At 33.8% G+C, this 13,357-nt stretch overlaps 1 pseudogene; it reads left to right on the top strand.

Moving 5' to 3' along the window:
• Window positions 1–377: 377 nt before the first annotated feature.
• LOC135847069 (uncharacterized) lies at window positions 378–3,597 on the top strand (annotated as a pseudogene).
• The last annotated feature ends 9,760 nt before the right edge of the window (window positions 3,598–13,357 follow it).

Genomic DNA, 13,357 nt, shown 5'->3' with positions numbered 1-13,357 from the left:
ACGAGTTGAAATGCATAAGTTGTGAAAATTTGAATTCAATCGGATGATTTTTAAGTGTTGTAGAGCTTTCTGAAATTTTGCTATTTTATCAATTTCAGTCATTTTCGAGTTCCAAATGTGAAATAATGGCAATGAGTTGAACTTTAGGATTAGCAAAAGCGGCTATTCTCAAGTTTAAACAATGTATAATATACAAAATTTCAACTCATACAGTTTCCAATTAAGCTCTGTAGCTTTGATTCATTGATTGTACAAAAAGAAAGGACGGTTAAATTTGAATGCATGCTATTCCCATGCACATTTTGCCACCCAGTGCCGCAGTAATGTATGTATTGAAGTGTTCTATTTCTCAGTGCAGGCGCGTGGCTGCATGTATCATGCGGCAGATCACCATGTCGGATGTCTGTGGTTCAAACCCCACCCGACGACCCACATTTTTTTTCATTTTTTTTTCATTTTTTTTTTCAAGTTGATTTTTTTTAGAAAAATCAATTCACTGGTTGCATCAAATTACTCTTATAGGTATCTTTTTTGAACGTTAGATTTATGGAAATCTATGAACTTTGTTCAACTTTCTCTCAATGTTTCAGTGAATGAGTGAAAATGCATATTATTGATAATTTTGATGCGGATTTGGGGAGAATTGTTTCTGAAAAGTAGCAAAACAAAACTACGCAAAGAGGAAGTACATAGAATGAAAATCAACTGAAAAATTGATAACATTGCTAAGCTAAAATTTCTATAAAAATGCTTTCAGAAACTCAAATTTTCTCCAGGTGGTTCTCAACTTCAAATCAAGATCATTTTTGAAATTTTGTTGAAATGTATATGAATACACGTACCTAGTACCTTGTGGTGACCGGGTCTTTTATGGTAATTGTGGTGCCCGCGTACATAGAGGATCACATATATATGTATGATAAAGGTGTTTTGGTGCAGTTTGGATTTTTCATCATAGTTAGTCATCCATTTAGAAGATTACCTTCAGCCTTTAGATGTCGGAAGACATCCTAAATACGATCAGTTGATTGACGATGAGAAGCTGTGTTCGCGAAATTGCACGAAATACCCTGAGTCTCGTATTTGCTATTATAAATTAGTAGCCGAACAGTACCATCCAATGGGCCCGTAAGTGTCTGAATAATAATATTTCTATATTATCATTTTAATTTAAAATCATTCTATGCCATTTGTGGAACTTTTAGAGCTTGTAAGAATTATCCTGTTAATCGAGAAGATTGCTTTAGTCCTCAGTGCATCACAGCTGATGGTGTTGAGAGAACTGTGCTTGTATATTTAATCGATTGCTGCCAGGACCAGCTTTCCACGTAAGAATGTGCATCTTCAGATACTAATTTTTCAATCTGGTTAGGCAGAAATTCAGAAAATTGTACCTTCTCGTTTGTTTTTCTCTTCTTGAAAAAAAAAATGAGTTAAATTCATCGTTGAAAAAAATTGATGATTTTTTTATGAAACCAAAACACATAGAAGAGTGTTTCCCTCATCACTACATGACTCAATTTCAATTTTAGATTTGTGTCGGTGATCGTGTCATCGTAGACTTGAAAAATTCAATGCCTGCTCGAGAAGCTTCCATTCACTGGCACGGACAGTCTCAAGCATCTTCTCCATGGCAGGATGGTGTGCCTTATGTTACTCAGTGCCCTATCGCCAGTAATAGTTTATTTCGTTATGATTTCAAAGCCGATACATCTGGAACTCATTTTTATCATTCGCATTCTGGTTCGTCGTTTTATCTTATTCTTATATGTACGTCATCACTGGACCATTTGAAATCCACCTATACATACCTACCAAAATGTTTTAATGTGAAACAATATGTAGGTACCTAATTAATTCGTCATGTTTGATTCAGGTTTGCAATTATTCGATGGATTATCGGGGCCTTTTATTGTGCATACCAGCGCAGAAACAGATCCTGTGAGCAGCTTGTACGATTACGATTTATTCTCTCATACGATTCAAATTCGCGATTGGATGCACGAATTAATCGACGTTAGGTATCCTGGATACAAGAAGAATCAAAATCTGACAACCATCCTACCTGTTTCGTACCTGATTAATGGGTTAGGAAGCTATACGGTTTGTTTCGTGGTTCTTAAAATCCTTTCACCTTTGTGCATTTGTTCGAATAATATTAATATTCGAACAAATCATTCAATCACAGGAAACTGATTCGAATAAAGGCTTCGATACTCCATTGGCTGAATTCAACGTCAAGGCAAATAGAAAATACAGATTTCGAATAATTACCGACACATCGACCACTTGTTCGTTGCAATTTACCATTGAAAATCATCCTATGCTTTTGATCGCCGCAGATGGCTACCCTGTTGAGCCAAAGATGGTCAGGACGCTTTATTTGAGCGCAGGTCAGTATCCAGGAAGACGATTTTCATGATTAGAATGTCTTTCAACTCTTGAATAATTTTTTTTCAGCGGACAGCTATGATGTAGTGATAACAACGGATAAACCTTCGCGACCTTATTGGATTCGAGTACAAGGATACCAAGGAAGATTTTCCTTGGCACATCAGAAAGCCATATTGAGGTATGAAGGGGCCGATGTTTCATTACCTGCCACCACGTCGAATACTCCAGAATTATTTGATGTTATTCCAAACTTACCTGTAGGTATACCTATAGATGAATTCGCAAGTGATATGGAAAAGTAGGTATGAGATTCTCACTGAGTTCTTTTTTTTTGTTTTGACAGGAATTGAATAATGTTAGGAAACCTTGCCATAATAATAATACAGATAATCTTTGCTTGGATCAAATACATTCGCTGTATAAGGCACCGGAAAGGTTGCTGAAGGATGTTCCTGATCAGCGTTTTATTTTTGAAGCACGTTCTAATAGATTCACAGAAACCGAATTGTTCGATACGAAGACATATCATAGATATTACCGTAAATATTTGAAGAAATTACAGCTTAAAATAATGTAGGTGACTTCTGCCTATATACCAATTTGTGAAATTGTACGTATTTGTTGGCAGTTCCTGCAGGTGGGCCTGGATCGAGCCCTGTTGGTGGAATGTACGAGGACACGATTAATAATAAATCAAGCGTTTTCATTCCAATTGCACTTTTGCACGATCCCAAGAATCCGTTGATAGATCAGATGAAATGTCCAGACGAATGTGCTAATCACTGCCGATGTTTGCATTTGATCAAATTGGGTTACAATAACGTTATTTAAATGGTTTTCATAGTCAGTATGCTCGTATTACCATCTGTTGTAAAAATTCGATGCACTGGTGATTTTGCCTGAACAAATGTTGAACTGTTTTGATTTTTTTTTTCTTATCTAGAACGTACATTTCCACCATTTGGAGGTGATCATCCATTCCACATCCACGGTCATTATTTCAGAGTAATGAAATTAGGCACCCAAGAGCAACTGATGTCTGATCCGGATCGCCTTAAAATCAACGCAACGAATCAATACCCTATGATCAGAGACTCGATGCCGATCAAACCAGGTGGTTATGCAGTCGTTAGATTCATCGCTGATAATCCAAGTATGTATTAAGCATGCCATTTAAAAAGTGCACTCGGGTCAGTGCCTACGTACGTGCAGGTATTTAATCAACATTACTTTGGTGTAGGTTTTTGGCCCCTTCATTGTCATTTTTCTGACCACAATGGCAACGGTATGCAAATCGTTTTACAAGTGGGAGAGCCCGAGCAATTTCCTCAGTTACCTGGTGATTGGCCAACGTGTGGGAATTATTTGCCCCCTGTTTACTGAAGAGGATACTCATTTTTCATTTTAATACCAGTATCGTATTTTGGGATCAGTTTTTGAACCCCTGGATTTTTCCAACGTGTACAGGAATCGGTGTGGTAGTTTTGTAGTTTTGCAGTAATGTTTGGGAGCTTCTGGATCTCACGTTACTCTGCGTAAAATGGGTCATTTTTCCGAAGTAGAATTGTTTTGGGAATCCATGAATTTTTAGAGAAACAAAAATGTTGTCAATTTTAAGGGTCGTACTCGGTTACTTGAGTCGCTTGAAGTGAATTTTGGTTAGTGATATGTTACTTTTTTTTTTAATTCTAAAAATTCAATTCTTTTCACACACCTTGAGGAAAAAAATGTTTGTGTCAATGAGCAAATAATATACAAAATTTCCAACTGGCTATTATTTGTATGCCTTTCAATGTCGCACTTACACATGCCTTGCCTTTTTGCTAAGATTGTCAAACATTTCAAAAATCTCGTTTTTTGTCAAAGTTGCCAAAAAGTCTGGTTTTTTGTAGAAATTTCCTCACAAACCGTCATCTTTTGATTTTTGGATTTTTTAATATTGAAAAGAGCTGGTCAAAAAACCACTCTTGAGGTGTCACTCCCGAAATCGGCTCAAATGTAGATAAACTCGTTAAACAGGTCGAGTATAATACACAACTCGATTTTTAGCTGCCCAACTGCATATTCGCACCTTCTGGAGCAAATTCAAAATTCTGGAGAAATTGAAAAATCGCGCTGGAGGCTCCAGAATGGCTGGAAATTGTGAAATTTGAATTTGGGGGGTTAGTTACAGACAAAATACAGCGATTCGCGTGAATTTTGAAAATTTCCACACAAACGGGAAACTTTTGATTTTTTGGATTGTCTAATTTTGAAAAAAGCTGGTCAAAAAACCACTTTTGAGGTGTCACTCTCAAAATCGGCTCAAATGTGGGTAAACTCGTTAAACAGGTCGAGTGTAATATACAACTAGATTTTTAGCTGCCCAACTTCATATTCACGCCTTCTGGAGCAAATTCAAAATTCTGGAGAAATTGAAAAATCGCGCTGGAGGCTCCAGAATGGCCAGAAATGGTAAAATCTGGATTTGGGTAATTAATATTAGTTTCGGGACTTATTTTGACCATTTTTACTGATCAAGTTCGTACTTGTAAAAAAAAACATAAATCGCCAAAAACAGTCAATTTTGAATTTTCAAAAATTCGCCAAAAATCGAAAAATGAACTTGAGCAGCTGAAAATTTGGTTTTGGGGAGTTTAGACTATGCTCTTTCCAAAAATCGCGGTCCCGTTCAAATCGGAGTGTGACACCTCAATAGGTTCCCTTGTAATATTGTCAAAAAATTTCAAAAAATCTCGTTTTTTGTCAAAGTTGCCAAAGAGTCTGGTTTTTTGTAGAAAGCTGCTAAAATATTACGTGTTTTTTCCAAAAACTTCCAATGAACAAGTTTTAATTTTTTCTCTTAAAAGTTGAAATTACCCAAATGACGCCTTTTCACTATAAAAGTTGGAAAAAAGTCTTGCATTTTTGACAAAAATCGCATACAATGTACATTTATGATTTTTTGCCAATTATTTCCCAAAGTGTCCTGTTTTTTGCTTGAATTGTCAAAGTCTTGCTTTTTGTCAAAAATTCTTCATTTGTAGCAAAATTTCAAAATTTCACCTTTTTCTCAAGAATTGCCCAAGAGCCTCACTTTTTTAAAAATTGACAAATGTTACCTATCACTTTTTATAAAAATAGCCTAAAATGATCGATTTTTTGCAGAAAATTCCGTGTGTAAGTCCCTTTTTGTTGCTAAAATTGTTAAAGTTTTGTTTTTACAAAAAATTGACCAAAAACTCTCGCTTTGTGGTTTTTCAAAAACTGACAATAGTTTAAGCTTTTTAACAAAGTGACAAAAAAATAAAAAATGTCGTTTTTTTTTGGTAAAAATCTAAAAAAGTCTCTCATTTTTTCAAAAATTGTCCAAAAGCGCAAGAAATTAGGTATTTGCTAAAATTGTCAAATGACAAAAACCTTTTGCTTTTCACCAAAATGGCTAACTTGTAAGAATTTTCGTTTTTTTTTTTTGGTTTATTTTTTATTGCAAATTTTATGTTTTTCCAGAAATTGTCCAGAGGTCTCATTTTCTTTTCTTTTTTTTTTTTGACTGAAATTGCAAGAATTCTTATTATGTCCTAAAATCCTCGTAAACCCAAATTTCATGAGCTTAAGTTGATCATTTTTGGATTTTTGGCGAATTTTTGAAAGTTTAAGAAATTTAAAAAAAAAAAAAAATTTCATTCTGGTGTTGAACGTGTTCCGAGACAGTCGTGTTTTTCGCTCGTTTCTGTGCTCAGTGCTACATTTTTAGAGAATCATTGATCATATAATCTTTTTATTTTATCATTAGTAGATAACGTTTTATTTTCACACTGATAGTGACTGTTGCAAATTGTTATCTCCGGTCTCAGCTTGGCTGAGCCGGCTACACACCACACAATGACAAGTAACCCCTCTACTGGTACTGACTACAGACCAGGCACAACCTACTCATCTATAACAAGAAAGACAGATACCTTCCCCTCTGCCAAACAAGCAATTATCTTTCCGGCTATTGATAATGTACCTATAGCATACTATGCAAAGAAGATGATAAATGTAATTGGAGAAAATGTCCTACACTGCGCAAAAATCTCAGGTGAGAGAATTAGAATGTATTTAAAATCAAGAGAGATAGCTGAAAACTTCTTAAAATCCGGAGGTACCATTGAAATAGATAGGAAAATGATTCAAGCACGTTGGTATAAGAAAGAGCAAACAGACAAAAAAATAATAATCTCAAATGTACCTCCTCATGTGCCTCATGATATCATCATTAAACAAATGGCAACCCATGATGTTATACCTACATCCCAGATGAGATTCCTACACATTTCTCAAGAAGAAGAACTGAAAAATGTCCTTTCTGAAAGAAGATCTGTATTTATTCCTATTGAATCTGAATCTAAATTACCACCTTCGGAGATGATTACTTATGATGAAGAGGAATATCGTGTTTTTTACAATAATGCTCAAGTTAAATGTTTTATATGTCACCAACTCGGACATACTACAGCAACCTGTGATTTTGCTAAAAAAGATGACAATAAGATAGCAGAAAACACCATAATAATTCCAGAACTTGACTCCAGTTCCAGTGATGTAAAAATAACAGAACAAAACATTGAAAACGCAGGCCTGACTACCACACAGATCCATGATAATCAAGTAGAACATATGGACCTTGACCCTATCCAAAATGCAGCTAAAAGACCCTTATCTACAAGTACACAATTATCTGAAGAGGTACTTAACCTACCTAATATCACCACTGAAGAAAAAGATAAACAGGACAAAAAACGCATAAGATTTGAGCCTGAAACTGAACATCTAGAGCCAATTTCCATCAAACAACTACTTGCTCCAATAGAAGACAACTTCAAGGAAAACAGTGCAGATTATCCCATTTCTTTCAGCAATTTTGGTCTACTTATGGACATGGTAAAAGGCCAAAAAGATCCCTGCCAAAGTGTACTTCAATTTACTGCAGATTTCAAAGGAGTTATTAAAATTCTACAAGACAACTACAGTTTTCTATCTCACAGATCCATGAAAACACGTTTTACAAAGCTTCAAAATAAGCTCAAAAACCTCACCTCAAATGAACCACCTACTACAGAGCAAGATCAACAACTTTCAGATGAGAACTCTTAAACTTGAATTTAAATCATCAAGAACTCGCCAGATACTTCAGAAAACTTTCTTTTTTTTTTTCTTTTTTCATCAATTATTAAAGCATTTTAGTTATTTTTCCTCAAATAACTACCTGATTGATCTTATTATATAGGTACTTGGAGCAATGTATGTTAATTTTAGTTTTAATTTTAAGTTGTATTCACACCCAGGGAAATTAGTCATTGAGGTACAAAATTAAAATTATTTTTTCGTAGCAAAAATTTAAAAAAAAAAAAAAACATAAAAATTAATAAAAACAACAAAAAAAACCAAATAAGTTAAATTTAAAAAAAAAAAAAAAAAATGACATTTTTGATACAGTGGAACATTAATGGTGTTTATAGCCACTCTGGCGAGTTGAAAACTATGATTTATCACCTAAATCCTGAAATTATTGCTCTACAGGAAACACATTTTCGTTCCCATCATTCTTTCAAGCTCAAAAATTATTCATCTTTTCGTTTTGATTTTAATGGTGGAGAAAAAGCTTGTGGAGGCACAGCTATTTTTGTTAAAGACTCAAAAACAGCCTCTCATCTGAATATCACTACTGGAAATATACAAGCAAATGCAGTATTGATAAACTCACCAAATTCTGCCTGTACCAATCTCACAATCTGTAATATTTACGTTCCTCCCCACCAAATTATTTCTACACAAGAACTTGAAGACATTTTCTCTCAACTACCAAACCCTTACATTGTCCTGGGAGATTTTAATGCCCATTCTAAAACTTGGGGTTCCATCTCAACTAATAATCGTGGCAACATAATTGATAAATTTCTCCTAAAAAATGATACCATACTCTTAAATTCTTCAAAGCCAACCCATTTCAATATTTCTACTGGTTCTTTTTCAAATATTGACTTGACTTTTTGCTCTCCAAACATCTCTCATCTCCTCTCTTGGAATCCTCAAGATGATTTACACTATAGTGATCACTTCCCAATTAATATAACTTTTTCTGATCAAATTATAAAACCAAATAGAGAAAAATGCCCCAAATGGATTCTTGATAAAGCAAATTGGTCCAACTTCAATAAAAAAATTCTCCCTATTGATTTTTCAGTTGAGGACCTGGACTCTATAGTTGAAAAATTTACAAATTCTATTATTCAAGCAGCTATACAAAGCATTCCAAAATCTTCCTCCAAAATTTCAAAAAAATCTGTACCCTGGTGGTGCCAGGAATTAAAAAATGCAATTCTTGAACGCAAAAGGTCCTTAAAAAAATTCAAGAAAAATAGCACCATGGAAAACCTCATTGATTTCAAAAAAAAGCGTGCTATTGCACGTAGGATCAATCTATCTAAACAAAGAGAGAGCTGGAATAAGTTCATGTTGAAAATCACTCAAAGCACATCAGTGAAAGAAATGTGGAAAAAAATTCGAATTTTAAAAGGATGTTACATACCAACTGAAATTTCCTACCTAACTGATGAAAATTTAACAATTACCTCTCCTCAAGAAGTGGCCAATGTCCTGGCCCAATCTTTTGCAAAGGTTTCCTCTACAAGCTCTTATAGACCTACTTTCCAAATGATCAAGGCACAAGCTGAAAATGAAACACTTGATTTCTCATCTGAAAACCTAGAGTCCTATAACACCCCTTTTTCTATGCAAGAATTACTATACTGCTTAAATCACAACATAAAAGACTCATCTCCAGGGCCTGATGACATCCACCCTCACATGTTGAAATATTTGGATGAAAATGGAAAAAATGACCTGTTGAACTTATATAACAAAATTTGGACTACAAATTTATTTCCTCAAACATGGAAAAGTGCTATTATCATTCCCATCCTAAAACCAGGTAAAAATCCTCATCTTCCTTCTAGTTATAGACCCATTTCCTTAACATCAGTCCCTTGCAAAATCTTAGAAAAAATGGTTATCAAAAGACTAAATTGGTTCATAGATAGCACAAACTCTCTCAGTTCCTTTCAAAGTGGATTTAGAAAAAAAAGATCTACACTGGACCATCTTTTTAGCCTACAAAATGAAATTAACACTGCTTTTGAAAATAAAGAATATGTACTTTCAGTGTTCTTTGACCTTGAAAAAGCATTTGATAAAGCTTGGCGTTATAAAATTCTCAGAAAATTACACTCCTTTGGAATTCGTGGACACTTGGCATACTTTATTCAAAACTTTCTAACAAATCGTTCTTTCAGAGTTCGCCTAGATAACACTTACTCAAAATCCTTTGAAATTAAAAATGGAGTTCCTCAAGGTTCTGTTCTTAGTACAATCTTGTTTCTGATACAAATTGATGACATTTGTGATGTTATAACTAAACCACTCTCTTTGAGAATTTTTGCAGATGACTTAAACATCTCTCTTAGATCTAAAAACCTCAACCTTATTGTAGAAAAAATTCAGGAAACCCTAAACCAAATTGAAAAATGGGCTGAAACAAACGGGTTAAGTTTTTCAGAATCCAAAACACATTGTGTACTTTTTTATAGAAAAAATCAAATCTACCCAAAACCCACTCTAAAATTTAAAGGTCGCTCCTTGGAGTTCAAATCTTCTACCAAATTTCTCGGACTTACGTTTGATGAAAAACTAACTTGGACCCCCCATTTTCTAAATGTAAAATCAGAACTCTTGAAACGTATCAATTTATTAAAAATAATAAAAAATCCTAAATATAACCCTTCCCGTAAATTATTAATCCATCTATATAAATCTCTCATACGCAGCAAAATTGACTATGGCGCAGTCCATGCTTTACAAAAATTTCCAATAAAACCGCCAATATCTTAAAAACTGTTCAAAATTCATCTTTACGAATTTGCATTGGAGCTCTTTACTCCATGGAACTATAATCTTAAAAGGGAAGCGACGTTGTATGTTGTAAAAAGTGAAGCTATCGCTATCTCTCTCCAACCAACGTTTTCGTGGTCATTATGATACGCGTGCTTTTTCAAATTTCAAGCGCGTGATCAAGATTTCGAGGTTTTCACATTTTTTTTATAGTTTTCGCACCTGTGAATCATTTATTCAATTTTTTTTTCAAACAATGATGAATTTTTTGTTTTAAAAAATTATGAAAACAAACTCCGTACAGGTACACTTCTATATTGAGTCAAATATTTTACGTAATTACCTACTGACCTTTAAATATAACTAATTTATTAAATTGACTTCGGATATAAGTATCGTAGTCGGATTTAATTTTACAAAACTGGTGTAGTCTAATATTTACATAAATTTCAATTATACTCTTTAGTAATAAATTCACGTGATTGTCAATAAAATCTCCACTATCCAGCATATGATCGTTCAAACTTTCAAAAATGTTTTCGTTTAATAGAGATGTTGAGACACAGTTTGTTATTTTTAAAATCGTTTGTTTTGTCACGAATGCGATATTTTTGCCATTTTCAATTTCCTTCAAGTAGGGTTCGCACAGAATACAAATTTTTACAACATCATCGGCTGGATAAATCAACTTCCCATAGTCTTTTATTTTTATGAGATCGTACATATGAGACGACTGAAGGTCCGCTCTCAGAGCCAAAAGACATTTTGAACATTTGATTTTTTTTCCAATGTGTGAACTACAAATCCTAAGGAAATAAAAATTTAAGCATAAGAAATTTTGTATGATACATAAATATTGAATTTTTGAAAATGGGTTATTTCTAACTCACCGGCTATGAAAGTTATTATCTGCTTTCGACACGTAGATAGTGGAATAGAATCTATGCAACAGTTATGGGCATAAGCATCAAAATTTTCAAAAATGTTTTCATCGGTTTGGTTAGAATTTAAAGTTGAATCATCCGAATTAGAATTCTCGGTGTCTGTTATCAAATTGGAAGTAGTACATGAGCTATTGATGCGATCGATTGGAGAATTCAGAATTGGAACATACTCTTGAGGGATACAGTTGCCATTCCTATCAGGCCTCAATTCAACATGAACAAGTATTTTCTTATAAGCAGCCATGAACTGCCAACAGGTAGGGTTGTTATTACATCCTAGACGACTTCGAATTGTACTAAAAAAGGTCTCCAGATGGTCTTGACTAAATTTATAGGATGGTATAAAATTCATGATTTTTTCATTCTGAACTAGATCGATGTAAATGTTCTTAAAATTCATAAGATCGATGATAGTACCTAAGAATCCAGTATATCTAGCACATTTTAAAATCGACCCTCCTTGAACACTTGTTTGTAAGTTTCTTAAATACGTTTCCAAATAGTCCATTTTTGATTTAATAATTTGAAAATTGTTTTCGTTCAACGGCTTTTTCAGCTTCCTCTGTTTCAGATTTCTGGAATTTAATATATCGAAAGCGTCATTGATGTTTGTTATGAACTTTATAGTTGCTTCACTATCATTAAAGCCAGGTAGTTTATAAAATTTACAGAAAGTGATCGCATCGGCAACTGATTGACTGAAGACTTGAACAGCTAATGCAACTTTCATTTTTTGCTTGAAATACTGAATGTGTCGTTTAGTTATACGGTTTCCAATCCGCAAACCTTCAGTCTCTTGCAAATTATTCAAATTTTTGAATTGTATGCTTTGGCAGAGTAATAGTGCAAAGTCAATGCAAATCTCTTTGCTTCAACTGAATACTGGCGCACCCGTTTTTCATGCAAGCAAAATTCAAAGCACATCGCAAAAACTGGGATAAGAGTTTTCAACTGTTCACAAACTCTGTAAATTTTTTCCAAAAATTTATTTCTCTTTTTCATGGCTGAAAGTTTTTTTTTCAGTTGCAAATTCGTTTTTTTATATCGTCGTAATTGTTGATTTAGAATACGAATTTGTTGAGAGTTTTTTGCTTGCAATGTAATTTGATTGGTTGTTGATGGATGATTACATTTGATTGAATCGAAAATTTCAGTCTGAGTAGCTTCGTCGATTTTTTGAATTTCAGTTTGACAATCTGGAGTGAGAGAATTAGAGGCGAAATTTTCAGCATAGTTACAAGCGGATTGAATAGGGATTTCTTTTGTTGTTGTAATTTCAATTTTGATCGGATTTTTCGCCAAATTTTCAGGAATATTAGCATGAACAGGAGATACAGGCATAACTTCAGCTTTTCTCGGCATCGCATTGGAAACTTTATTCGGAGTCGGAGTTTTTCGTTTTAATATCAAAGGCATGCATTTTTCCTGAAATTGTTATAAGCGGCATTGAAATCATGCATTTGATTTTGACATTTCAAAAAGTTCTATTTTTTTTAAAAAACATAAAAAAATAAGCATCCTAAAAAAAATTAATGACGTTTTGTCGATTGGAAATTTAATCCTCTAGAATTTTGACCAGATGTAATTTTTTTGAAGAAAGCTTTGTTTCACCTCCAGATCGATTTTTTTAAATTAATTTTTGAAAAATTTGCAAACTGAGTTTTTAATGCTTACCGAATGCTTGTTGAGGTTAGGCTGAAATGGCTGAATTGTTCCGAAATTTGTCAAGTTTACCAATTTTTCATTTTTCAATGCCAATGAGGGAACAGCGCCTACTCGTAAATTCCGTTTTTTTACTGTTAGGTTCATAATAGCAATCATCGTTAAAATGCCTCGAGCAAACAACGCTGTTTTTTGTGGGCTCCCAATTTTCATCATTAATCGACTGCACCCATAATTGAAAATCGGCCTTAGAATGTGGGAACCTTGAAATTTTAAAATGTATAATTTTTATGATGGAAATGTACAAATGTTTCAATTAAAATAGAAAGTCCAGATATCAAACTTATACTTATGAAAGGAGACCCCTTTGGAATTGTTGCTGGTATTCCTGCAACCCCTTACACAACAATTAACCATGATTCAAATTATTAACCCTTCACGAATAA

This window comes from Planococcus citri, chromosome 5 (assembly GCF_950023065.1).
Source record: "Planococcus citri chromosome 5, ihPlaCitr1.1, whole genome shotgun sequence".
Taxonomy (NCBI): Eukaryota; Metazoa; Arthropoda; class Insecta; order Hemiptera; family Pseudococcidae; genus Planococcus; species Planococcus citri.
The sequence above is the reverse complement of the archived record's forward strand: the minus strand, read 5'-3'. Positions and strand labels throughout refer to the sequence as shown.